This window comes from Nelumbo nucifera, chromosome 7, assembly GCF_055504915.1.
Source record: "Nelumbo nucifera cultivar China Antique chromosome 7, China Antique-T2T, whole genome shotgun sequence".
Classification (NCBI taxonomy): domain Eukaryota; kingdom Viridiplantae; phylum Streptophyta; class Magnoliopsida; order Proteales; family Nelumbonaceae; genus Nelumbo; species Nelumbo nucifera.
In genome coordinates, this window is record NC_142655.1 from 60383512 (window position 1) to 60395980 (window position 12469).

Consider the following 12469-nt stretch of genomic DNA (forward strand, 5'->3'; position numbering starts at 1 on the left):
ACTTTGCTGCTAATACTTGCTTGCGGATAAACATGCTTCATAATATGTTATACATTTTAATATTTCCATAATTCCATCCAATAATTTGTCATCATAAAAAAGGGGGAGGTTGTTCATCTTATATATTTTGATGATAATAAATACAAACTCATTAAGGCTACTAATAAATATACTCTAAATGTGCAACCTAAGTATACATATTCAATTATGTGCCAAAGAGATAAGAAAGTAAGCTGAGAAGCAAGTAGCCCCAAGAGAATAAAAGGAATGGCAATGCTAAATATTCAATGATAGCAGCAGTCTCCAAGATCCAAGAGCTTGTCGATTGCATTAATTCGGATCTCATTGTCATTAGCAATGCAATGTGCATAGTAGGGTTCAAGTATACTAACCATGGTGTGCTTAAAATACCTTTATGACCAGTGGGTATGATAGGCAAACTTTTATGAAGCCATCTAGTTTGATACTTGGGCTATGTTTGGGAGTGCTTAAAAATAAGTGCTTATTTGGGCCGGGACTACACCATTAAACACTTACTGGTGTTTGAGAAATAAGTCCGAAATAAGTGTTTATTTTAAAAATAAGGGCTTATTTTTAAGCCCAAATTTCCAGCATTTTTTAAGTGTTTATACAATAAGCACTTATTCAATTTTTTCTTCCAAAATTATCCCTAGTTGAAATTTAAAATACCACTTATAAAATTATCCTTAGTTGAATATTATAAAAGTACTTTTGTAAAAGTGCTTTCATAAAAATACTTTCATAATTACTTTCATAAAAGTGTTTTTATAAAAGTACTTCCATAAGGGTGTCACATATGCTTATTTAAGTGCTTATTGGAGAAAAAGACTACCAAATGCCCAATATAAAATAAGTGCTTATTTTAAAAAATAAGCACTTGAAAAAGTTGGGTGCCAAATGTAAATAAGTGCTTATTCGAATAAGCACATGTTTTTAAGCACTCGATAAACACTTATTTTTAACATAAGCACCCCAAAACATGACCTTATTGGATTTCTTGGATTAAAACTTGTTCAATATATTGGAGATGGTGTTCTTGCCTTGTAAATGAAGTTCATGGTGCAAAGAGTGATCTTCTAAATGTTGCTAGCTGTTACCAAGTGAAAAATGTAATTTAACTTTTTTAAAAGGGTCATTTATTAAGACACCCCCTATAATTTTACGTAATTACTAAAAGCTATTTTTACTAAGACATGCCTATTTTTTATCAATTACTAAGATACTCGTATACTTTACAACAATTTTACTACAGGAAAAGTATGGACAGACCCAATTCAGAATTTTGAATTCCAATCCACTCAATGCAGAATCAAGACATGTAAATACAATTTTTGAAAACTTAGGACAGATTCCCACGCCAACTATGCATTTTTCTATGCCTATGAGGTGGCAATCCAACATGGATTCCATGTCACATTCTTCTTCATTTTTCTTTTTATTTCGAAATTACCCTTGACATGTAATGACCAAAATGGCCCTGCTTAAGAAAAGAAGGATCCATTGATCTCTCCCACTCTCCTCTTTCGTTGTCTCTTCCACTCTCAACTCACCTCCTGGAACTTTGTTCCAAAAAATTATCTCTCTCTCTCTCTCTCTCTCTCTCTCTCTCTCCCTCGTGCTCTAATCATTTTCATTTTTAAAGCCAGTCCTGAAGCATTACAACTTGTCGGTTGAACACCAGTATGACTAACAGGTAGCGTTCTTGTTTCACAGTAAAGTGATTCATTTTGTATATAATCTCACTATTGTTCTCCTCAATCCAATCTCTGATAAACCTTCAAAGTTTCATGTAAGTTATCGTTATTATTTTTTATTTTCCAAAATACTTTATCATGCTTTGCAAAGTGTGCTGGTTATTGAAAGTTAGTCATTTTCTTTTTCATATAAGATTATCTAGATTAGTTCTTGCTAACATAGTTCTAATTTTATGGTACTTTGTCAGTATATAGCTTTATTGAGATGATTGTCTAGGTTTTTATGTTCAAAAACCAATTTCTAAGGTTTGGGTATTTGACTTGGAGTTTTAACTAATGGGCTTATTTAGCTTGTATGGAAGTTGGGGTTTTAGTTTATGGTTATTGAACCTGATATAGAACTGCAGGTTCATTCGATTTTGATATTTGGAATTTAGTAAAAATTGTAGATGAAAAATTGATGTGGAAAGCTTTATGTTTCCAAATAATCATCATTACCGAATGATCTCTTGCAGCCTTAAAATTGAGGTTTTAATTTCTTAGTCAACCCCATATAATGTAGTTGTGCAAGGCTCTGATGATGATTAGCTATCTGGCCAAGGTTGTTACTTACATTGATCAAAGGCATCACTAGCCTAATTGTATAACCAACTGCTAAGGATGTTTCCTTCATTGATCAGAGACATCTCTAGCTTAATTTTATAACTAAGTGGTAAGATTGTTACCTTACTTCATTAATCCAAGGCATCACTAGCTTAATTGTATAATGAATGCTTCCTGATATAAGCTATTGAACCTTGGATGAACCCCTTACCTGGTAGATAGGACAACTGTGAGTGGATATAGTTGGATTGCTTTGCACCTGCTTGCCTCCTCTCGTTGTTTTGTTTTTAAGTTGTGTTGTTTGTCATAGCTTAGCTAATAAAAATGACTATTGAAGAAAATGAATTTTTTTCTTTTTATATATTTTGTTTTCATCTTTTCCTTTGGGGATGGACATGGCGTAATAGTTGCAGCTATTTTGTGCTTACACTCCTTGTATTAGGCTTATATGCTTTAATTGCCATCTTAATAAACATTTACTGAGATGGATTTAAGTTGTTAGGTAAATTGATTGGCAAGGACATGACACCCTCAATTTCCTTGATGTTACAAAGTGATGATCTTTTTAACAATGAGATAAGATGGTCCCAATTCAGAATTCCAACCCAGTTGTAGTGTGTCTTAAAAAGACTTGTAAACATAACTTTTGGAAAGTTTGAATAGATCCCCATGCCATGTTATAGATTATTGTCTTGACTGATTTGGTGGCAATACAACAAGGTTTCCATGTTGAATGAAAGGCTTCCCACCAATACTTAGTAGGTACCAAGGCATGAGAAAGTAATGTTAGACCAGTCTCAACAATTAGGCAATGTCTACATTCTACAAATCCATTTTGCTCTTGTATGTGTGGGCATGATTCATGTTGAGTGATACCATACTTATCAAGGAATGGCTTAAATACTTTGAATTTTCCACCACTATCAGATTGAAACCATTTGATGGTGGTTTTGAACAAGTTCTCCACTTTTGTTTTAAATAGCAAGAAAGCATTCAATGCATCGGATTTCTTGTAGAGGGGAATATCCATTGAAAAGATTAAATGTATCAATAAAACAATATAGTATTTATATCCATGTACTGAAGAAACTAGGGCAGGTCCCCATAAGTCTGAATACATTAAGTCCAATGAAGTAAAATATGTGCTACTACTAGAAACAAAAGGTAATTTGTGTGTCTTTCGAAGCAGACAAGATGAACAGAAATCCAAATGAGAAGAAGAGACTAGAAGCTGGAATTTGTTTATAATTTGTCTAACAATTGGTGTTGTAGGATGCCCAAGCCGAGCATGCTAGTTATTTGTTGAAGTTTGTTCACTTATAAATGCTGAACCAGAATCAATATGATATACTACTCCCATGGATTGGACTTGCAATTTATAGACTCCATCCTCAATTGGTCCTTTCAAAAGTATGTTCTTTGTCTATAGATCCTTCACAACAAAACCAAAGGGATAGAATTCAAAGTAGTAGTTATTATCCCTTGTAAACTTGGCAATAGATAATAAATTTTTAGTGATATCAAGGACATGTAAAATATCATGAAGAGCAAATTTTCTAGAGGATGAAAAGTGTGTAGAAGAACCAATATGTTTAATGCCCAAACCTGTTCCATTACCAATCTTAATCTGATCAGGACCATCATATTTAGAGTGCAAAGACGAGTTCTAAAGATTAGATGTTATGTGATGGCTAGCTCCTGAGTTAGGGTACCAATTGCTATCAATGAATGGTGCAATACTTGTAGATAGGCTGAAACATTATCACCAACATTGCTGCCTTTTGACCTCTCCTGTTTGAAGTTTTTATCAAAACGTGCTCTACATTTGTAGGCAGTGTGATTTGGCTTGAGACAAATCTGACATTTGACTCCTTGGTAGGGATTTGGATTACATTCTTTGTTAGTCTTGTTCTTGTTCTTGTTCTTGTTCTTGCCAACATCAACTTTGGGAGTAGAAGATCTGTAAAGAGTAGATTGAGCAGCAACATTTGCAAGTTGTGGAACATCAAAGAGAGGCTTTGATTGTTCTGTTCGAAGTTCATGATTAGGGAGAAGAGCCTGAATTTCATCAAATGTGTAGTCTTTAGGTCTTAGAACAAGACTAGTTACAAGATATTCATAATCTGGACCCAATTCTCCTAAAACATACTAGATCAATTCTGAATATGAAATGAACTCACCAATAGCCACCAAGTTGTCAGAGAGTAATTTGGCCTTTTGAAGGTAGTATGCAATGCTTGTAGTTCCTCCTTCCCATCTCCTGTTACTTCTTTCGGGAACGTTTCAAACTTGATCTCAGTGAAGCTTGACAAACACAACTTCCTACTATGGAATGATCAATACTAACCATTGCTTGAAGGCCACCACCGTTTTGGGTACCGTGGCTCTATAACTTGCCCATCATGGTATATTACTGACAAAGATGGAACTCTCACCACCACTGTCAACCTGAGTTGTAGTCATTGGCAAACACATGATAAACTACTCTTAAGTTGGTTGCTTGTATTGAGGAGTCGACCAACCCTAGTACTCCTTCTCTTACCAAAGAGAGCTCAAGATCTCCTACCAAAGAGATCTCTAGTCTTCCTACTAAAGAGAGATCTAGATCTCTTACAAAAGAGAGCTCTAGATCTCCTACCAAAGAGAGCTCTAGTCTTCCTGCTAAAGATGGACCAACTACTATTGAGATGCCAATCAAAGAAAAAAAGGAAACTCTTCTCTTAGAAAGTTTCCTACTAAAGCTCTTTCCTTATTTTACTGTTTCTGTACTTGTAATTATTTCCAGTTTATTCTTTATTATTCTTATATATATTCAGCCTTGTACAACAGTTAATAATTAATGAAATTCGACCTATTCTTTTGAAGACCACTCTCTTCATTTTTTAACTTGGTATCAGAGCCATGGCCTACAATACCTCCATTGCATCTAAAGCAATGAGATCAAGCTCAACCTCTTCCCAAATTTCTTCTCTACCAATGAGCATCAACTCAATTTCCAATATCTCTCATTATCTGGCAATCAAGTTCAATGGTGACAATTTTCTTCTCTAGAAAGCGCAATTTCTACCAGTACTTCAAGCCCACAAGCTGATGGGGCTAATTGATAGATCGACCAAACCTCCCTCAAAAGAGATACTAGATCCCAACGATAACAGTAAGAAAATTCTGAATCCAGAGTTCTCTACCTGGGTACACTTAGATCAGTTGTCCTAAGCTAGCTTGTAGCCTCTCTAACTGAGGGAGTCCTTGCACAAATTGTTGGACTTTCTACAGCTGTCAAAGTTTGGAGTGCTTTGGAAAGATCATTCTCTTTCCATTCTCGATCCAGGGTACTGCAACTTAGGCGCCAACTTCAGAGCCTCTAGAAAGATCAGTGATTACATTCAGAAAGCCAAAACAATTGTAGATTACCTTGTAAGTAGGAAGTGGTTAGGCTAGGGGAGTGATCTCCTTGAAAGACAGAGGAAGACCGGGAATAGAGAGTCAATTGAAAGGTTAGGGTAAGGGGAGTGAGGAGATAGCTGAGTAGGGAATTTGATAATAGGATTGATTGAGAGTTGAGTGAACAAATTTCGTTATGAGGGGGTTCTTATTTAAAGGGAGGATCCCAAGATTATGAATGGAAGGAGACAAAAACATTTGTTCTTATGGGATTTCTTGAAGGTTGACTTTCCTTTCACCAAAAGATCCTCATAACCCATGTGTACTACTGCCTTTCGTACCTCACTTAACTGATGTGGCATTAGTGATGTCATCGCCTAATGGGTAGCCTTTTACTAAACCTACGTGGCGCCCAGTCATGCGTGTAACTTAAAGTTTCACATGCAACCAATATTTGGACTCGATTTTGGTGAACTGCGGCTCCATAGTGATTCAGGGTTCAACCTAGGGCCAGGTCCGTCTGAACCTCTTTGCGGGTTCATTCTTGAGTTTGCTCTGAGCTTGTGCTAGAAATGGGTATTTTGTGGGCGTGTGATGAACCATGTGTTCATTGTAGACTTGTGATGTGTTATAGGTTCATCACAGGGAAAGATCGACTATGGGCTACTTGCAAGCATCCATGTGGTATCAATCCAGTGTTTATTGCGCTATGAGGGACTGAGGGAGCACTATGTACCTACATTATCCCCCCTGCTTATCAGTAAGTAGAATCTTATCGATAAGCATTTTGTCTTCAAATTTTCTATGAAGTTCTTTGATAAATCGATGAATGCCTATGCGTTAGATCTGGCAATCCACTATGTTTTGTGATTTTGTGTGGTTAAAGAGGAGTTGATTTGGGCATTTGTCAGCCCTCTTGTTTATTAACGAGCTAGAAGTCAGTTATTTGGGTGGTTGGATGTGTTTGCACGCCTATGCGTTGGATCTGGCGATCCACTATGTTTTGCGATTTTGTGTGGCTAAAGAGGAGTTGATTTGGGCATTTGTCAGCCCTCCTGTCTATTAACGAGCTAGAAGTCAGTTATTTGGGTGGTTGGATGTGTTTGCACGTTATCAGCCTTTGGTAAGAGTTAGGTGTTTGTCCACCAATTGCCTTTCATCTTCTTCTTTGATCTAACCCCCCTGTCTTTTGATGATTTCCTTTCTATCGGTGGGCAATTCTACATTGGATTTGCGAGTTTCAACCCCTCACCACTGATGAAAAGGGAATTGGCAAAAGACAGTAACATTGATGTTTCGGTATGGGCAAAGCCCCCTGTATGTTAGGGCAAAATTCTGTGCTCGATGCACGGTATTGGTTGATGATGCATGATTCGATGGCGTACCATATTCATCTATTGATTGAAATCTGGAAAGCTGTTGGGTGAAGACCACGTGGTGGTTATCATTAGCAATTCCTTGTCTGTCATTCCATAATAAATGTGGTTTGTTCGCTCATGAATGTGGTCTGTTCGCTCATGTGGCACGATTCCAATACCCAATATTTAAAGTAGCAATTTCTTACGTGGCACTTCATTTAAATTAATGTGCCATTTTGTCCCGCCTTTTGGAGGGTATAGATGTAAATTTATTGGGGTTACTTTTTCGTCGAGCGTCGGCTGGGGTCCCGTATTCGTGCCTGTTCATCTTCCACGGGCATTCCCGACATGTGGGAATGGGGTATAAAGGGTTGTTGTCTCTATTCGACCTCCACTTTATCTTCTCACTATCTTCTTCTTGATCTCTCTGTATTCTTTGCTTCGCTCTCGTTTTCCACTCTGCCTATTGTATTTCGTTATGGCTCCTCACCAAAAGAATGCCGATTGTCCATTTGTTGACTTCATCAAGGAAGTTGACATGGTGGAGCTACATATGGAGAGGGAAACAACCATGGTGGCTGATGGGGGACAAGGTTTTTTGCCTCCCATGCCGGTGACTAGGGGTAGGGGCGGTGCTTTCGACGTTGTTGACGAAGCCGAGTTAATGTGTCTTTGTGATCATTTAGACCAATCAGTTTTATATAAATGTCAGGAGCTAGGACTGACAGTTCAAAGTCTCTTGACAGCTATACCGACGCAACACATTTTGGAGAACCCTATGTGCTGCAAGACACCGGTCTTCAGATTCGTAGACCGTTATAAGAATCTGAAAGGTAGGGAAGGGGTAAAGTACGTGAAGCATCTACTGGAGCAATGATGTTGCCGTGCCCAACGTTCTTCGATGCATTTGGAGAATTTACTATTACCTTTGAGGCTGTGGCCGCCTTATTGGCGTTGCCCATTGGGGGCTCGGTGTCTGCTCAACATCTCCAACTTGACGGAGCTCAGCGATCAACTCTTTGGTGAGATTGCCGCGTACAAGGCCCAGGTAGACCAATCCACCGCCCAAGGAAAGATGTTGTTGGACCAGTGGTTGGATTGGTTTGAATCCCATGGCAGGAGGGACATAGTGGTGCGAGGTGTGGATAGTCAATGCCACCTCACTGCCTTCATTTTGTATGTTTCCTCCCGCTTCCTTTTCCCTGGCCTTCCCGAGTATGGTTTGCGCACCGTCTTAGTCCCACTTACTGTTCTCGCTACTAGTGGGCACTAGCTGCCCTTGGCTTCAATGTTCCGTTTGTGCGCTGTTTTTGTGGATGTTCCTTTGTGAACACTTCAACCTCAGCGTTACACCCCATCCTCTCTCCCCGCTGCATGTTTTCATTGCCACCATGAAGGGGATGAATTTGAAGGAAAAGCGGTCAATGTTTGCTGGGAAAGTGCTGGCTTCAAGTTAGCCGGCATAAGCAATTCAAGATGAGCGAGATCGACTTCAAGTTAGCTTCCCTTGATGGGTTCGTATGGAGGCTATACACCCAAGTCGTCCGTCATGCAATGCCATTTCTGCGTGCGTGCTCCAGTTCCCGAGGACGGTGACCAGTAATGCACTACTGTCACGGGGGTAGTTCTACAGCGGAAGAAACCCGTGCGGCGTCCTGGCCAAGGCCGGCCAGGACAAGCCTTTCTGCGCGTAGAGGCTAGGAGTTGCCCAATGGGATGGCTCCACCAACGTCAGTAGCACTGGATCATGACCTCAAGTCCAATGGCCGGGGCACTCTCCTGGCTCAGACCGGTCCATGGGAGGCGCCGCTTACGTGCTAAAGGGGGACAACCATCATGGAAGGCGACCATGCGCCGATAAGGTGACTTGGCACCGATGTGAAGGGTCTCCTGTATGCCGATGATGACAGGCACCTGTGTGCCATGATGATAGGCAACCGCTTGGGCCGGAACACACCCGTGCGCTAAGGGCAACGGGGTAGCTCACTCAGCTTGGGCAAGGGGCTGGCGAAGTGAAGGGACATGCTTGAGCCAGGCCCGCATGCCAAGCCTCCCTTGAGTATCGGTAGCGCAGTGCCGGTCCAACACTGTCCCCATGAGCAAGTGTGCGCCCATGAGGAACCCTGGTAGCCATGCTAGCCGTTAACCAGGGCCGCCCCGCAAGGGGATGAAGGTCTAGGAGTGCCAAGGCTAGGCACCCAAGGAGGTCGACCACCCCTCCTCAAAGAGTACGTTAAGCTTCTGGTGGTCTGCCTGAAGATGACATCAGTTCTCCCAAAAATCTTACAGGCGAAAATGACGGGCATGTCCCTAACGTAAGCCTGCCAAGCGTAGGCAAGGCTAAGCCTGTGCTGAACCGTAACAGGCTCCCCCACTCAATTCATTGTCGTCCTCGACAATGACTCCTTCCGTGAATGGGCGTTTGAGTCCCGCGCCATCCACTCTTCTGCCAGTTCAGGGCTCGCCTGGCCAACCCGGGTCTTGCCTATATTGGTGTCCATTTATGGGGACGGAACCATTTCACCATGCTGGCCTGCCTGGACTTCACCCCCGGTGTCGAGGTTACTCAAACCGCGCAATGGCTATGCCGTTGACTGTGAAAGAAGGGCCCTCGAAGAAATGTGTGTGGTGCTTCGCGGAGGTCCGCCCCATGTATCATCTTACCTCAAGGCTCAACCGTCTTCATGGTAGCTTTTCTGTGATGCTACCGAACACGTTGATAGGTCTACTCCTCATGTTGGCGATGACACGGGTACCCTTTCACCATGCTGGCCTGCCGACTTCACCTCGCCCTGCGCGGGTTACTCAAACCTAGCCATGGCTTATGCTCTCTGGGCCCTCGAAACTACGCTTCGCCACGCCGACTCGGGCTACATCTTCACTCCGAGGGGGCCCCACTGCTGCCTCAAGGAGACCTGACCGCTTCAAACGCGAGTGTGGCAACTTTTTACCCATGAGTTGCCGAACATGCACTCGCCTTAAGATAAGCTTCTACTGCTGCAAGTGTTCAACCTGAAAACTGAGCATGTCCACCTAAAACTTTGCCGGTGTAGGGCCGCCATGCTCCAACGGCTAGCGTAACCGCATTCCTAACAAGGCCCACGCGTCTGCCCCCGCATGAGGACAACAACCAATGCGTCTGCACCCGCAAGGGAAGCTGTTTTTAGGGTCATTGGAATGGGAACGCGAACATTGAATGGCCTCTTGATAGGCCTGATGAACGATCTGCTCCGATAGTGTACCCACATTCCTATCAAGGCTCACGCGTCTGCCACCGCATGAGGACAACAACCAAAGCGTCTGCAACCGCAAGGGAAGCTGTTTTAGTGTCATTGGAATGGGGACACGAACTATGAAATGGCCTCTTGCCAGGCCTGATTTGAATTCTGCTCGATCCTGGGTGGAGGTGACTAGGGACCGCACCCCACAAAATGCTGCTTGTCGAAATGACCGCTTCAACTGGCTCTGGGCTAATCTGCTGAAAACCAACTGCTGTTGCAATTAGCCAACTTGCTCTGATACCAACTGTCACGGGGGTAGTTCTACAGCGGAAGAAACCCGTGCGGCGTCCTGGCCAAGGCCGGCCAGGACAAGCCTTTCTGCGCGTAGAGGCTAGGAGTTGCCCAATGGGATGGCTCCACCAACGTCAGTAGCACTGGATCATGACCTCAAGTCCAATGGCCGGGGCACTCTCCTGGCTCAGACCGGTCCATGGGAGGCGCCGCTTACGTGCTAAAGGGGGACAACCATCATGGAAGGCGACCATGCGCCGATAAGGTGACTTGGCACCGATGTGAAGGGTCTCCTGTATGCCGATGATGACAGGCACCTGTGTGCCATGATGATAGGCAACCGCTTGGGCCGGAACACACCCGTGCGCTAAGGGCAACGGGGTAGCTCACTCAGCTTGGGCAAGGGGCTGGCGAAGTGAAGGGACATGCTTGAGCCAGGCCCGCATGCCAAGCCTCCCTTGAGTATCGGTAGCGCAGTGCCGGTCCAACACTGTCCCCATGAGCAAGTGTGCGCCCATGAGGAACCCTGGTAGCCATGCTAGCCGTTAACCAGGGCCGCCCCGCAAGGGGATGAAGGTCTAGGAGTGCCAAGGCTAGGCACCCAAGGAGGTCGACCACCCCTCCTCAAAGAGTACGTTAAGCTTCTGGTGGTCTGCCTGAAGATGACATCAGTTCTCCCAAAAATCTTACAGGCGAAAATGACGGGCATGTCCCTAACGTAAGCCTGCCCAGCGTAGGCAAGGCTAAGCCTGTGCTGAACCGTAACACTACGGAGGTTAACAGTTCTACCGCAAGCATAGCGCAGTTAATAACCTGGCCTTGGCATCATTGTGTATCTTGATCGCACAGGCGAGGCTCAACTAAGTGCTTACCGACTAGACTGGGTACTTCGCCAGTTTATGATGATATGGGCACCTAATTTTTACAGTCTTCGGGAAGCGATGTTTTCTGGGTTTGGTGCCATGAACATGTCTTCCCCGAGGCTTCAAGGTTCCCTATTGCAGGGTATTCACACGTGCAGGGTTGCAAGTCCCTCCATTTCACGTATCTGTGCGCGTTGTTCAGGGGGTTTTCAGGAATTGATAAGGGCGAACTGCTGCCCCTTCATGTCTCGACTCCCCCTGAAGGTCATGCTGCCAACCAAGGTGGGAGTCCAGTTGCTCCTCAACTGCGCTCGCCGAAGAAGGTGAAGACAAAGCGTGAGGGAAAGCGCCTCATTCCAGCAAAGGGAGAAAGTAGCCATCCACCTCCAACGAAGAGGCCGAGGGTGCCTCGTCCAATGCAGCCACCGGTTTTTCAACAACCCTCCGGCAGACGTGGCTTCATCGCAAGCACAGGAGCGCCGAAATAAGGTCAGGCAAGATCCTCCCGCTTCGACGCCCCAAGGGAAGGAGGCGCCAAGCGTAGATTTGGCGTGGTCGTCGATCGTGGTACCCCCCAGTAAGATCACATGTGTCCATTTCTCGAGCGGGCATGTGAAGAAGATGGCTTCCTGCCCTCCGAAGTGGGGTCCTGTGGAAAATGACTTGGTATGTAGTTTATCCTTTAGCCCTCTATTTCACTACCATTTCGTTCGATTTTATTGTAGATGACTGAACCATATTCGATATGTTGTGTTTTCTTGAAGTCTGTTGGGACTGATGGTATTCCACTGAGCCCGGAGATCCCGACAACCCTTGCAGAAAGGGTGGATTTGGTAAGTAAGATTTTCTTGTCGATGTGTTTGTTTTACAGTTGATGCCATTATATTTTGTGACTAACTAATTAGCATATAGTCTTTTATTTTGAAGCGTGTGGATGCAGAGGATGCTCAGCCTGGCGCAGGTGCTTCAGAAGTCCCTGTTGTGGACAACGAGGTATGCGTCAGTTTGTTTTATCGACGTATTGCTATTTCGAGTTT

General features: G+C 43.4%; 1 protein-coding gene across 2 annotated transcripts in view; it reads left to right on the forward strand.

The window, feature by feature from the left end:
• Window positions 1-11517: 11517 nt before the first annotated feature.
• ABCD2 (ABC transporter family protein) overlaps window positions 11518-12469 on the forward strand; it is a 111882-nt gene continuing 110930 nt past the window's right edge. Inside the window, exons 1-3 of one of the 2 annotated variants that reach the window (XM_088891536.1) lie at window positions 11518-12098; window positions 12197-12265; window positions 12345-12425. The gene's annotated coding sequence lies outside the window, so the exon portion shown is untranslated. The remainder of the gene's footprint in view (window positions 12099-12196; window positions 12266-12344; window positions 12426-12469) is intronic. The other variant, XM_088891537.1, reaches the window with a different exon arrangement.